Raw genomic sequence first — 15908 nt, forward strand, 5'->3', positions numbered from 1 at the left:
TCAGCAATCAGAAAGGCTTAGGAAGTACCTACTTGGAATGACCAGGATTACTTTAAGGGAGCTCTCCAGAGAATACAGAGAGCAGCTTTGTTTCCAGTGTGGTAGTGGTCTCTGAAATTCCTTCACATAATCCCTCCTTCCTTTAGGACATGCGAAAATTCATTGGTGAAAACACCAGAGATGTGATGAACTATTGCCCACGGACTTACTTCAGGAGACAGCACATCCTTCTTGCTACATTCAGGAAAGACTAAGGTTTTGATTAATTTTCAATCATAAATTGGGTAATTTAATTGGTAACATCTTTTTTTTCCCTCCAATCAGACGTCACAAATAAAAAGGGATACAGTGAGGTCAGACCAGTTGATTAAGAAGGGAAGCCTTTCAGGGTGGGATTTCGGGTTGTGAGGCAACTAAGCTATGCCTCAACCATCCTGGATTTACAAGGCACCAATGCTGAAGAACAAATATGCACTATTTTTTTGCTTTAATGTGCAACTCTCAAAGCAAGTATGCTCAAGAGAGGAGATTTAGGCTAGAAGAGAACGAAGGCTACTATTTGTGAGTAAGAAAAGTAAAAAGCAAAAAGAGGCAAGAAAAGACTCAAGCTAAATTTTTAATAAGGAGCATTTAGAAGCATCTTCTGCAAAGCCAGTGAATCTTTAATGTAAAAATTGCTTCGAAAAGGCAATTATCCCAAAAAGAAATTACTCTCCTCTGCATTGGGACAAAATTTAATAATTAAAGTGCACACTGAGAGATTTTACTGCTATTTTAAGTACTTTCCCAGTTCAGCCCCAACTATGAAGATGCAATTGTTGCCTCCCTTACATAAGACCAGCAAACAGTTCAAGCTAAAACCTCCTGTAAACCAGGCTGCTCTAGAAAATGTGACTGCCTTCAGCAGTCACAGACAAAAGCAGATTCTCTGGGATGACCAGGGGTGTTGTTCTAGGGAGAATAATGCAAAGAAAGAACTTCAAAAAATAAGATACCCCAGGTGATCTACAGGATGAAAGCATCAGAGTGATGTAAAGCCCTGTTGTCCCCTATTTCCTGATTTCAGGGCTTGACTTTTCATCTTTCCAGGGGCAGAGGGCCAGGTTATTAACACATTTGTCTCTGTTGATGGTACCTAGGAAGGGACAGGGGTTACTTAATTTGCAATCTCCAACAAACAGCAATAAAGAAGCAAGAATCCAAAGCAGTGACATCCTCTATAGCAGTTTCTCTTAACCCTTCCATATGGCTCTCCTGAAGGGGTTAATAGACTATAAACATGTCCCTTTTGTATCCTCCCCTTCTCCTTTATTAAGTTACCCCAGGTAGGATGCCATGGTAACATGCTGGGAAAGGAGGTAACATTCATGCACGACAGAGGATCCAGGGCAGGTCTCCCTCACTCACCCAGGAGCAGCTTCACACAGGCAGGAGGTGCAAAACGAGCACCTACCAAACAAATCCATGTCAAATATCACAGAGCTTTCCCGACTCATCCACATCTCTCTTTGTTCCCTCCTTGGAAGACAGCAGGTGAAGTGCTGCTCCAGCTCCCCGTGCTCTGCCTCACCTCTGAGGGAGGGAAATCCAAAACCAAAGCGCAGCAGGGATTTGTGACTGGTGTGGAAGGCACTGGATGTATCTCTCAAATGGGATGTTTTTAACGCAGCACATGTCTGAAACAAGAAAAATAAGGGTTACAGAGGTAACCCTGAATATTAACTACAGCAACAGTGTCCAGGCAACACTGGGTAGTGTCTGGTCCCTCAGGATACAAGTGGAGGAGTCTGAATCTATACATCTGCCCATGCAGACAAGACTCCACAGCTGAGGACCTGCCAGGTCCTCTAAGGGTACATGAGCTGAAAAAAGACTAATAGACCATGAAGACACAAAATAACTCACTTTTCCATCTCTGACTTGTACAGAATATGTAATTCTTGCAAAATTGCAGTAGAAATAATTTCAATTATATGCCTCAAGCCTTTTTTAAAGGTATAAAGGGAGGCAATGTGATCTTGCAAATACATACATGTTTGATCAAACTGAAAAATACTGCTCATGCATCCAGGCTTATTTCCTTTCTCTTCTCCATCTATTTCCCCTTTGAACATTTTCCTGGTCTGTCTCTTAACTAATATGACCTACACAAATATCCATTCACAACTACACTGAGAAGCAGGGGCATTTTTCAATTATTCAGGAAAGAGAACGCAAGGGGTTTGTTGCTGTGTTTTGAGAGTATCTTTTTGTGGTGATCTATTTTACCTTTTACGGGTTTTTTTCCATAGCTGTTCAGGAAGATGTTCCTAAGTATGACCACGGCTGTCTATTCAAAGACTGGTGTCCATGCTCAAGAAAGATTTAACCAGCACTAATAAACTCTTAGATTATTTTTCTGAGAACTTTCTAAGAACATTCAGAGCTCCCAGGATCCACCAGAGTTCTGCTGTCCTCTCTAAACCTGCTTATGAAGCTTTAAAATTGTACATTTACTTGAAATACAGCTCAGTGCTTTTGGAAACCAAGGTAACTTTTCCTGTTCTGTAATCTTCTCAGCACAGGTTGAGTGGAAAAGGCTGAGCAGGAGGAAAATATGTTTATTTTTAGCTGCATGTGACTGAGGTGATACTGCAGGAGAAATCAGAAAAACACAGCAAGCAGAGAAGCGTATCAGAGAGTCTTGTGTCTTCAATTTAGTGGTTAAGTCCAAGCAAGGGGACTTTTTGTCCACAAAAGGAGGTGTAGAAGAAGAGGAGGATCAAGAAAAAAATGGAAGATTGGCTGGGACCACAGGTTTCTGCTCATTGAGGAAGAGGAGGGAACTATCTGGCTTAGGGTGGCTCCAGAGGAGGGTCAATGGTGATGTAGTGGCTGTCAGTGCAAGAGTGAAAGGAGAGGATGCTGCCAAGACACAGTGCAGTTGCCACATCCAAGGCATCTGGTTACCCTGACATCTGATTCTCAAATGGAAAGCACATGCTCTTCCATCAAAATATTTGAAATAAATGCAGAATAGATAGAGAACTAAAAGCAAACACTGAAAAAAAAAAAAAAAAAGCTTTAGGTAGAAGAAGAAAAAATATTGAGGAGCATAAGAGTTCAACAATATTAACAAAAGGCAGAGGCTGTTTGCACAGCAATCACATAGTTCCACACCACTTTCTCACACAGGATTATTTTGGTTAAATTGCCTTTGGTTTTCCTTTGTTCTGTGCTTTGGATTTATTCCAATCCTGCAAAATATTTTCATCTTACTTATTGAAAAAACCCACAACCCCCAACAAGGGGGGAAACTAAGCACATGGGTTATTAAAATGAAAGGTGTGTGCTCGGGGCTAGAAGGTGCCTGGAGGCACAACGCTAAGCAGAGGGTAGTTTTCAGGTAGCAGGAAGCCACACAACTGACTCACTGTGCCTCCCTTGCTTCCTGTTCTCCAGAAAAAAGAGCTGGGAGCAGAGCTTTTGTTGCAGTCTGTGTTTCTGCCACTAGGAAATTGATGTCCAAGGAGCAAGATGGGGCAGGAGAGTGAGAGCTTGTCCTGTGTTTCTGCCTTCCTGGGACTCCCACGGTGCAGAGGAAGGTAATAACTGTACTTCCACATGGCTGAGCACCAAGAGCCAGATTACTGCATCAGGCATGTTGTTCCATAGCCTTGCTAGCACAGAAGTGGGGGCTGAGTGACAGTTCAGCCATAAACTGCCCACAGTTCATACAAAATGAAAAATCTGTTGGCCGAGGTTTAAGTTGGTGCAGTCACGGTCAGCTGAGGAGTGGATTTAGAGTGAAGCTGTCTGCACAAAGTAAGGTCAGAGGTGAGCTGATGTTGTTTGGGACAACAGGTATAACCCCACCTGCTTTGAAGTGAAGAGTTCAACCTCCTGTTCTTTACAGCAGAGTCAGGATTTCACAACTTTTTTAATCAAGTCCTGAGTGTTTTTTCTACATATTGGCATGGTGCTTCTTTCCCCTTAAGGGTAGGTCATCACAGGTACTAACCTTCATTTCAGGTCAATATACAACAGACCAACCCTCTCAATGCAATGATATTAAGGTCAAGAAAGAGAGACGAACTCACTGACAGCAAGGGGGAAATGTTTAGGAGACTTACAGCTGTGGCAACAACTTCTCTCTTCTGACAGAGCATCGGTAAGGCTCATACTGCCCTGAGCTGCAGCTGGGTTTGTAGAAACCCCTGGCAGAACTGACCAAAAAGGGCACCCAGCACCTAGATTGGGGTGCTTTCTCTGTCCCTACCCCATCTGAAAGCCAAATCAGCCACTTCACTGCCAGAGGTGGAGTTAAACATGAGCCACAGCCAGTTAAAAGAGCTGACAGGCTCTCAGTGCTTCCTCACAGGGAAGAGAGACAGCCAGGGGTGTCCTTCAGCCACAGCAGATCTCTCTGCCCCTTGCAGTCAGAAGAGAGCATCAAGGCTTGCTACTGTTCCTCCTTCCATCCAGCACCTCAAAGCACCTCTGGAGGGGGAAGTCCCAGTGCTCACACTCAAAGCACATCTGTGCAACAGCAGTGATGGTGCAGGAAGGCTTATGGGGCTGGCTCAGATGCCTGTCACCCAACAGCTCCTGCTGATCATTGGGGAGGGGGGAATATTCCCATCCTCCCAGGGACAAGCCCACAGAGCACTCCAATTAAACCTAAGATGTTAAATTAATCCCAGAGCTGGGCCTGCGTTTTTTTCCCCAGCTCTCTGGGTGTTGTTCAGCAGCCGTCAGATAATTGAGCACAAAGGCTAAGATAACAATTTGAATAACAGCTAATGAAAAGCTCTGCAATTATTTCTGGATGTGTTATCTGCCTTCCCTCTCCCACATGGTAACTGTGATTGCCTCTTACAGAAATCTCCTCGCAGGTGAGGATACACCAGAAGTGCACACCCTTCATTTCCATCTCTCCTTTTCTCACTTGAGGAGCTTTTAATCCACCTTCTTTTCCCTGTATTGGAGTTGATCTCCAGCTGTGTCTCTGCACAGCAGCCCATTTGCTGTTCTCCCACCTTCATTCAGGGCTGGTACGATTTTGTGCAGATCCCTGCAAGAAAGGGAGAGGAAAAAAATTAGGGAAGGGGAGCTGCCACACTCATCTCGTAATCTACAGACACACAGGAGGAGAGAAGCTGGGTTATGGGAGAATAGGAAGCAACACAATTTGCTGCCTTAAGGATGAGGATGTTCACAGGAGCTCCCGGTCTCACACCTTTATTCCCAGCCTTTCCCTCTGAGGCGGCAGCAACTCCACAAATACTCTGGGTAAAATTACACCCTTTGCTGAAGCACCTGCATGCAGGTACAAAGACAGCAGCTCCTATTCTGAGAAGAAGCTGTGATTTATAGCTGCACTCTTGAATCTTTCATGGAATTGAATTTGAGCTCAGTGTGATGAAATCCTTGCCCACAGAGACTTCTCAAAACCAGACAATAACATAGCTGACAAAACATAACTCAGGTATTTATTTATAACAGCTTCAAAAAATGTTTCAGACCTGCAGCTTCATGGGTTGTCTGGCAAAATGAAGGTTTGACCAGCTAGAAAAAGAATTATTGTGAAACTCAGTATGAAACCTCCATCCTGGTTTTAGATGATCTGTATAAGGTAGTCGAAGCAATTATTGATAGGAGTGAAGTTTGAACAGGCAATATGGGAACCACCAGCACAAGAAACTAATTTCCAACCTGTCTGGAGGCTAAGCCAGGAGAGTGATTTCCAGTGCCAGCTCTTCAAAAAGGCTGCCTTAAAAAGAAGGCAGGAACAGCTCTGCAGGCAGGACTGAGGAAGGCGGTGCTGAGAACTGCCAAAAAGCTGGAGGTGTTGCAGGTACAATCATAGCAAAGGAAAGGAGTAAATCAGGACAACATCATTTTAACAGTGCTTATAACTTAGTTCTGTTGGGGTTTTTTCGTTCTTTGGTTGTGCCTTTTTTTTTTTTCCCAGAACTTGCTACTCTCTAGAAGGCAAAAGTAGTGGGAAGTGTTGTTTGAGTGCTGGGGAAATGACACAAGGCAGACAATTCTGACACAAATGTCTGCTATCATCTCCAGAAACACAGAAAAGATTTACTGGAAAAGTGGCTGAATTTAGATGAGAGAATGCCTTTTAAAATGATGGCTCAAAAAACAATGTAGGAAACACATCTTAAACTCCACATGAAGGAATAGGATTTAATTCTCACTGGCTTCTACTGGATCTCAAATTCCAACATGACCTATAGTTGTTAGATCCATTTTTATAGAGAGTTACCACTGGTCTCTAGTAAATTGCCCATAATAAATTAAAATATTGACAAAGGCTTCACTAGCCCTAATTTCCCAGAAGATGTCAAGAAGGCATTTCTATTCCTCTGAAGTGAATTTAAAGCTACTTAGATAATAAAGCTTATATGTGAGCAAAGAGTCCTCACTGGCTGGAAGACGATCCCACTGAATTTCACAGCAAACACAATCAAAACAATGGGATTGCATCCCAGTAATATGAATTAAAATAGGGCCCACATTGCCTATGGCATTTCACTACAAGACCCTGAGAAAAGGTCATGGACAGATTCACAAACCCCTTAAAAACCAGCTCAAAGCTCCCCTCCAAAACCACTCATTGAAGTGGAGAGAAAGCTGTGACTGGAGATTATAACCACAGTTTATATTTTAAACAAGTACTGCAAAATCAACACATCCCAACAACTGCCACACGTGGAAAATGACATATCTGTAAGTTTAATGGAGTAGTGGGACACTTGCCCTGAGGAAAGGTAGTTAACTTGGATCATTATCAGTCAGTTGAAAGAGGAAACAAATTAGCTTGGAGAGTTATCAACAAGTAAAACCTTCTGGTAAATTTGCAGGAAGGAGTAGCTTATTACACAGTAATAAACCATGTCTTCTAGAGGTAGGTATTGAGAGTAGTGATAAATTCCCTCAAGATCTCTACAAAATCTGAACATCTTGGTCTTGCTGAACAGTGCTGGAAAAATCAGTGAAACCACATAATTGTTCCAGGTTGACCCATTGCCCCTGGAGCACATTTGAAAAACAATTGCCATTCATATCAAATCAACATATCTTAACACTTTTCAATGCAAAGCAAAAAAAAAAAAAGCCAAGTTCCAATTTTAGGATGGTTCAGGGTGTCACAAAAAAACAACCTTCCTAAGCCACCACACCAGCATTATCCACCAATCTTCCTGGACCTCCATACACCGGGATTCCAGAGGCAAGTCCTGGTCACATCTGGGATGCAGCACTCCAAGGATATACATTTGGAAGGTTCAAAGGAAAATGAAAGAGCCCCTAATATGAAATAGAAAACCTAAAAGGAACAGATAATGGATAATATGTGCATAAAAAGCTGATGACGAGATAATTGCTTTCATTAAAAGACAAACGTCCCTCTCTCTTTAGCCCATGACTGTTGATATCACTCCAGCTTATAACAACTCCTTTATGTGACTGCAGAGTCACGTCCTGCTTTCCAAAAGACCCTCTGCTTTATACCTGCCAAGGAGAAAGATCAAAGAATTTTGTTTGTAAACTGAGCATTTCAGCCAGTGCATTCCACCATGGTCTCTTAAGTGACAGGTAGCTACATCTCATCAGGAGGAACTAGAAAAATAAATTGCATCAGAAAAAATAAGCATTCAAAAAATGGGTAGGCATGTAGAACAACAGAGAAAGAAAAAGTAATACGATATTTATCCCCACACATAACAACACAGGAAAAATAGTTGAAAGCCATTCCTTTATTTTATTTCCTTACTTCACAAGTGATGTGAAAAAACACTCCACTGCAGAAAAGAGTCCAAGATACATAGGGCAATGGAATATTTTGAGAGAAGAACCAAATTGGACTAATATGTAATTTTAAAGTCAGAGAGGAATACTTGCGATATCATGAATATATCAAATCTTTAAACACTGAGAAAATGTTAACTCTATTTTCATGAGATGTATTTTCTCTGCTGTTATAAAGGGAGGATTACACAGTTGTAATATCATATTCCCTTTATAACCATGATTAATACTCCTTTTATCGTAAGTGAAAAATTATCTGCAATAAAAACACACACAATTTGCCCCTTGTGCATTAAAAAAGCCCGTTCATAATCACAATTTGAATCATAATTTGAACTGCACTCCTCCAGAAGATGATTTTGTTAGGGGAGGTTAGGCAATCTCAGGCAGGGAGCAGAACATGCTGCTCTCCAAGCACACAACACGCCCCAGAACAGTTACATCCAAATTCCCCTGGACTCAAAACCCAGCAAGAAAAACAAGGCAGGGCTCGCAGGCAGCGCTCTGTTCCCAGGGAGATTGACAGTCACAAGACCTTGTTATGATCTGAGCTGACTATCCCAATTGAAAATTCCCAACAAGCTCTCCCTACGCCCTAGATTGACAGCTGTTCAGCTGATGGACAGGAAAGCAGTTAGTCTCGATTCCAGTGCTGAAAAACTGGGTACCTGCCTTTGCAGCTTTGGATGTACAAGAGCCCACAACTTCAGGTATTCCTCGTAAAAATAGTCTAAGTCTCCTCCTCTGACCGATACAGACGTTTCCTCTGCTTTCATAGGGTATCAACAGGACTAAAATATGAACTCAGACTATATTTTGTAGGGGTTTGCCTGCTTTTCTCTAGGTTTTTTTTCATTTGTTTTTTTCCTACAAGCCTCCCGGTTTTATTCAGCCCTCATGCTTACTGTCCCAAATTCATGCTTGACATGTTTTGAGATGAAGACATTAGTGCAATGAGAATGTAATGAGTGTGACCACATTACCACCATGTAATAACTTGATCAACATGCAAGATAATCTAAAACCTAACTCAGCTCCAGGCACAGAGGCTTTTGCTGTATATTCTGAGTAAACATTCCAGTGCCTCTCCAGTTGCTGAAGGATTAAATAAGTGCCAGCTATGGCACATTTGCAAAAAATTGATTTCAGAAGCATCCCATAGCTTCTAGTTCTTGCAGAACTTTGCTGTAAGTGGACCAGAGATCTGGTGTTTACTAAGCTTGGATGTTTTTGAAGCGATCTGGATGTTCTGAGATCCCCACCCAGGCAGCCCCATGGGTCATTCCCAGCCACTGCATAATTAAAGCAATCCACCTGCTCCAAAGCCATTTCCTCAGCTATGGAGCAGCACAGACACAGATGTGGTACTTTCCTATTATAGCACCCCTGTTTGGGGATGGTGTGAGGGCTGTCACACTCACTGCTGTTATTCTACCCGTGAAGTTCAGCAAAAAAACATTAGGCACCAAAAAAATTCCAACAACTCCTTCCCTCCTGTTACAATAAACTTGTTTCCATTTTGTTTTTTGTCCATCCATTGCTAATTTTTTTATCATTTCACATATGGTAATGAGACACATGCTGGTCACATGACTTCCCCCCTTCCCTCTGGGGCTTAATGAATATATATCGTGCATAATTAAAGGTAGTTTGGTTTTGGATACAAATTCATTAGTGTTTTAATACAAAAAGGCACAAAAGGGGAATTAATGTTTCATGACAACTAAAATAACCTTTTCTGCTAAAAATGTAACCATGCTAAAACCATTTATTTATGGTTTTTCTTCTGTTTTCTAATGAAGTCAGCATTTAAAGATCTCCAGATCACATCACTTAAAACTAGCTGAGTGTTTAGAAAGTGACAGTGTACCATTTTTGGCAGATTTCATCCAGATCTCATAATGTTTCCTGAAGCTCTGGCATGACTGACATGAGTTTCTCTCCCTCCAACAGTTCACTATCAATATTTGAAACAGAAAGTGTAGCTCCAGTTTTAATGCCACATCAAACAAGCTGAAAAGGGTTGTCATTTTTTATTTTTAAGCTATAATTCAAGCGCAGATTGTATGACTGTAGTAAGAATTTCTTTCCCACAGCATCTAAGAAATCAGCTGTCAGTTTGGGCTTCTAGATATTTTTATATTTTCACAGAAACACAGGATCAGTCAGACTGAAAGGCACCTGAGAAGACCAGCTTCCTGCCCAAGGCTCAGAACTGAAGCAAGACCAAGGTGCTCTGGGTCTTCCAGTCAATTCTGGGACACCTCCAAAGACAGAGATCCACAGATTCTGTGGAAAACCTATCCTTGTGTTCCTAGTGACTTTCTTCCTCAAGTCACAGAATCATTTAGGTTGGAAAAGACCTCCAAAATCAGCAAGTCTAGCCTGTGACCAATCAGCACCTTGTCAACAAGAGCAGAGCACTGAGCGCCATGTCCAGTGATTCCTCGGACACCTCCAGGGATGGTGACTCCACCACCTCCCTGGGCAGCCCATTCCAATGCTTAACAATCCTTTCCATGACGAAATTCTTCCTGATGTCCAGCCTGAACCTCCCCTGGCTCAGCTTGGGGATATATATTCTCATTCTGATCCTTGTTTCCTGAGAAATGAGGCCAAACCCCACCTTGCTACAACCTTCTTCCAGGGAGTTGCAGAGAGCAAGAAGGTTCCCCTGTCTCCTTTTCTCCAGGCTGAGCACCCCCAGGGATTGCTGTTCCCATTGTTCTCCTCAGGAAGGCATAGTGCAGGAGGCAGGGAAAGCTCCACATTCCCAACTAGAAGCACAGGATTTTGGGACAACACAGGGCCCAAGCTGGCTGAGCTGGTATAAAACTGCCTGTAATGAGTCCATGTATTCCCAGCCCTTGCCAGTCACCCAAAAGTGCTGAAGCACCATAGAGCTCCAGAATATGATTTCTGAAAGCATGAGCAGTAACAGGTTTTTTAATACAGACTTATGAAGACATACACTGTTTGTATGTTTTAAAAGAGCTCTCAAAACTTCTTTGCACAAAATTCAAGTGCCTTCATACTCTGCAGTGAGAAGATTAAATTTAAAAGACTGGGTTCAGGTGTGCAAGACATCCCATAAAAAATATTACCTGGTTCTGGCTGAATTGAAGCCTCACTCAAGAAAGGTTCAGCACTGTCAGGTCTGTAGCTGGGTTTTCCATGTTCTCCCTGTATACTGAGTGTCCCTGGCTCAGCTCTCCTGGGCCCAACTTGCCTCCTGGGGCACTGGAATTGCTGGAAGGTCATCCCACTTGTACTGAAGTGCCACTTGTGCAGCATAGAAGCTGGGAGAAGTGGGTTTCTAGGGATGGACAAAAGGTAAAATCTTGGATGAAAAGAGTGGTGATGGAGGAAGTAATTTAGGACAGAGCTGAGAAAGGCTGTGACTTCCTCAGGTGGAGATAACAGACCTTTGGGCACGAGAGCTGGAAATGGGATCAAACCATAGCAGGGGAAGCTGAATCACCTTTTTTTGTTATGGAGGAAGGAGTAAGAATGGGTGAAGTCAAACACTAAATCATCTAAGTAAGGTCAACACACCTCTATCTCCCACTAGGAGAATTCCAGCAGAAGCATCCAGCTCCTGCCAGTAAACTTCTTATATCTAAGCCAAACATTCTGTAAGTAACTATGTTATAGTCAGAGCACATAGCACCTCCTGGCTTTGGCCAACTATCCCAAAAGAACTTGTTCAGATTCCCTTTCATGGACAATAGCAAAAAATCTTGCCTGATCCTAATCCTGGTTCTTCCTTTTAAAAAAGGAAAAAAAATATGGAAATTTCTGATTAATCAATCACTAAATTGTCCCATTCACTGTAAAGAAGAAGAAGATGAATAACTAAAATGCTAGTCTAGATTAGGTTAGAAATATTTTACCACTAACCTCCGTGGAGCCACTATATGCTTTCACTTCCTTTGTTTTACTCTCTGGTTTCCCATCAAGATCACAACATGAAGCTTGAAAATATGTTTTTAAATTATGGTAGGATTTATTTAAACTCACACATTCACCAGGGATTCATAAGGTAAACTGTGAGCAGGTAAAAATAAATGAATCCTGTTGGACATACTGAGAAAAACTAAAATTAAGTTGAAACAGCAAGGAAAAGCAGTTCATGCACAAAATGAACTGGTATCAAAATGTTCAGAGAAAAATTCTGCCACTTAAAAGTAACTGATAATAGATGATAATATTCTTTCATTAAATTACATAGCAGTTGTATGGTACAGAGGGGCTGTGAAAATCACAGTGCTATTGGGATGTGCATAATAAATAAATAGAAAAATGAAAACTTTTGAAAAAGAGACACCAACCACTCTAGGAAGGAAATGCAATAAGTCGAAAAAGAATTGTTTTACCCTCCATAAGTCCTTGGATATAACCTTGGCCTCTCTATAGGTGCAAAGGGAGACAAAGAGAATGAGACAGAATAAACTAATCAGGTGTCCAGAGAAGAACAACTTTTAGACTTTTGCAATTTTAGTAATGGAAGGAAAAACCAGCTAAACCCAAATGGGATTTGGGTCATGGAGGATGTGAATTCAGCGACAGAAAAAATTGTTCTTGTGAGGACACTGTGTTGAACCTATAAATGAAGCAGCTGTCAATGAGCCTGAGCTGATATTCATGTCTGCCATGGAAAGCCCCAAATGCCAGAACAAGATCAGGGACCCTTAACAGAAGACAAATTCAAGGTCATCCAAGTCGCAAAACAGAAATAGAGAAGCTAAAATCCCTCATCTATTGACAAGCTCATCCACAGGGTTTATTTAACTGATCAACACTTAAAAAACTCTGACGTACACTTTAATGCACTGGCTTGTGAGTTAATGAACCAGCTCATTTCTCCAGATAGAATCAGAACAACTTGGCTGAGATTCCTAAGTCACAATGTTTTTTTATGATTCATGTGCCAGATGCCTGTACTTTCTGGCCAGGTATTCTTGCTGTTTCTCTGAACTTTTAAAATCCTCATGTCTTTTTGCGCAGTGAAAAGTTGTAATTTCCAAGATCAACACTTCTTTCTAATTCTGTATATTTGTTTACCTCTGTTTTCCCGCTCTACCTCATGGCCTTGCTCTGCTCGGGTTTTTTCTCTCAAATAAAATTGCACACATTTTAAATAATGCAGTTTTGTATGCAGTTAGGGAGAATGATGTTACAGTGCAGTTTGTTTATACTGCAGTTGGTCTTTCAGACTCCAGTATGTTGTTTTTACATGTTTCTCTAAGACTTACCCCATACAGATTTTAATTCAGCAAAGCTTTTCTGCTCGAGGTGACTTGACTGAAGAATCACCTTTTGGTGCTCAAACAGCACTCAGAAGCAGAGCTCATCCTGTGGGCCTTGGACCATAAAAACACAGCCTTTTGTTACCCAGCCTGTGTTCTGCTCCTGGTGGCATTTTCCACAGGACAAGTCTTGAGAGCCATAAATGCTGGGTAGATCATCATGGCAGTATCAGCAACCTATCATTGCTCCCAAGGTGGTTTGGCTTCCTTTCCAGTTTCTTCAAGATGCCCTGGTTTTAAATAGGAACACACAGCCAAGCCCACAGTGTTCCAAAGAGGCAAGGAACAGAAAAATTTCCAGGCTGCACCTCCCAGTCACAAATAAGAGAATGGTTTTGTTTGGAAGACACCTTAAAGACCATCCAGTTCCAATCCCCCTGTCATGGGCAGGGACACCTCCCACTAGCCCAGGTTGCTCAGAGCCCCATCCAACCTGGCCTTGGACACTTCCAGGGATGGGGCAGCCACAGCTTCTCTGGGCAACCTGTGCCAGGGCCTCACCACCCTCAAAGGGGAGAATTTCTTCCCTATATCTAAGTTAAATTTCCCCTGTTTCCTTTTGAACCCATTACTCCTTGTCCTACCACTACAGTTTCTGAGGAACAGTCCCTCTCCAGCTTCCATGCAGCCCCTTCAGATACTGGAAGGTGCTGTGAGGTCTCCACAAAACCTTCTCCAGGCCGAACAGCCCCAGCTATCCCAGCCTATCTCCATAGGGGAGGTGCTCCAGTTTCCTTATCAACTTCATGGCCTCCTCTGGACTTGCTCCAACAGTTCCACATCCTTCTTATGTTGGGGGCACTAGAACTGTACATAGTACTCTAGTTGGGGTCTCATGAGAGCAGACTAGAGGGGCAGAATCACCTCCTATAACCTTAGAGATGTTACCTCCATCCCAACTTCAGCACTCATGCAGGAGGACCAGACTGCCAGCCTCCTCCTGTGCCAGATGTAGGAATTCTCTCAGGCATTCTCTGCAACTTAAAGAGAGTGCTGGCACCAGCCAGGAGACACTGCCAGATGCTTGAAGTTTTAAGGCAAACTAATGGTCTTGGATACTCTCCTGCTCTAATTTCAATTTAAATTAGTAACTAGAGGCAATACACCAGGAGCTTTTCTAGTCTACTTCCACAAGAAGTAAAATCAAATCTCAAATAAAATATTCAACATTTGGAAGTAGAGTGCTGCAAGTCTGAGCACAGTCCTCAGTGTGCACTGAGGAAGCACTTTTCCTAAGATACTAGAAGTGCTGGCAGCTCAGTTTGATGCCACGTCCAGTTTTATTTGTTTTAGAATACACACCATCCCCTGGAGGCATGCAAAGTGATCCAGGGTGCTGTGGGGAATTCCACTGCTGCCTCTCTTCACCCTTGCACTTCTTTTTGATCTATTGCTAGCCACTGCCTAGGCCTGACTTCATGTGCTGTACAAGCCTCTGTCTGACCCATTCTCTCCCACCCTGTTGGACACAGCCAGTCCTTCCCACTACACCCAAACTGTGACAGGTCCTAAGTCAACACTTCCTAAGCCAGAAGCTTTTATCAGCAGGAGATAGGAAGCCCAGCACTGGCAGCAGTAACAGCCCTGTCAGTGACAACAAAGATGTTTTTAGGATGATATTCTTGGCACCTTGCAGCACCTTCAACAAAACTGGCAGTGACAGCTGAAAGCCTGCCAGGCAGATATGCCCAGAAGAAGGAAATGGGATGTGGTAGGGTGTGGTGGTGAAGAGGATATTTCAGAGCATATTCTCATTTTCTCACATGTATTTCTCACCCCTCAACCCTTGGGAAGGGAGAGATTACTTGGAGGGGCATGGCCCATCCAAACAGTGGTAACAGACCAAAGGGATCTATCAGAGCCTTGGAAACACCACCTCTTTTCCAAGTCTGACTTGACAAATCACTGCAATACTTGGGGGGCACAAGCCTTGCCTAAATACTCTACTAAGCTTATAGCAAGGACAAAATAAATTGTGTATAAATAAGGGCTCAGACAGAAGACCTGGGTTTCATATCAAGATCTGCTCACAAGCTGCACAGCTCCAGATACATATTTGTAATGCTCCATGCAAGTGCTGCTAGAACACATACCTATAAGATTAAAGTTCTATCATACTTGAAAACCACATGCTTAGCTCCAGTGAAGACCAAAACCAAAAAAGTAAAGTCTAAAGACTCTCACACCACAGCTACTTGCTGAAACTCAGTGATGCTCACATAAAAATACATTAGTCTTAAGGGGACATGTTCATATAACCATTAATTTCATCTCCTGTGCTCTTAAAATGCTGAGAACAATTGCTTTCTCTCCTGGATACTGTGAAATACAATGTTTTAACATTTGTCAAGTACTTTGTGTCCTCATGCAGCAAGAAGTGCTGCTCTGGGTACTTATCTATTCTACCAGTCAAAATAGTTGGTTCTCTCTGCCAGAGTGGTTAAATTTCTCGGGGGGGTAAGTGAAAGCAGTCATGTAAATTAAAATGAAAAACCAAACTAGAGACTTACTTCAAATGGGAAAAGAAATATAACTTTGTGAAAAAAAGATCAAAACCATATTTGTTTAAAAAAAAAAAAAAAGAAAAAAAAGCAAGCCACAGTCAAAAAAACCACACCCTCCTGACACTGTAACATTCCCCTGAATTCCCCAATTCCAGCTGGTAGATTTACAGAAATACTTGTTAAAACAGCTATGCTTTTGGTGTTATTGACTGGGCAAGACAAAAGAAGTAGGGGCTGAACCACAAAACCAGTCCATTTTGATGTACTCTCCATACCAAGATGACAGTCAAAG

General features: G+C 42.3%; 1 long non-coding RNA gene across 2 annotated transcripts in view; it reads right to left on the reverse strand.

The window, feature by feature from the left end:
• Positions 1–1369: 1369 nt before the first annotated feature.
• The window catches only part of LOC113955395, an 82437-nt gene continuing 67898 nt past the window's right edge, over positions 1370–15908 (reverse strand). For both annotated transcript variants that reach the window (XR_003530520.1, XR_003530521.1), the window contains exons 2-3: positions 4859–5053; positions 1370–1676 (exon numbers count right to left, since the gene is read on the reverse strand). This is a non-coding gene — a long non-coding RNA (uncharacterized LOC113955395). The remainder of the gene's footprint in view (positions 1677–4858; positions 5054–15908) is intronic.

Source organism: Corapipo altera, unplaced genomic scaffold, assembly GCF_003945725.1.
Source record: "Corapipo altera isolate COAL_440 unplaced genomic scaffold, ASM394572v1 239, whole genome shotgun sequence".
Classification (NCBI taxonomy): domain Eukaryota; kingdom Metazoa; phylum Chordata; class Aves; order Passeriformes; family Pipridae; genus Corapipo; species Corapipo altera.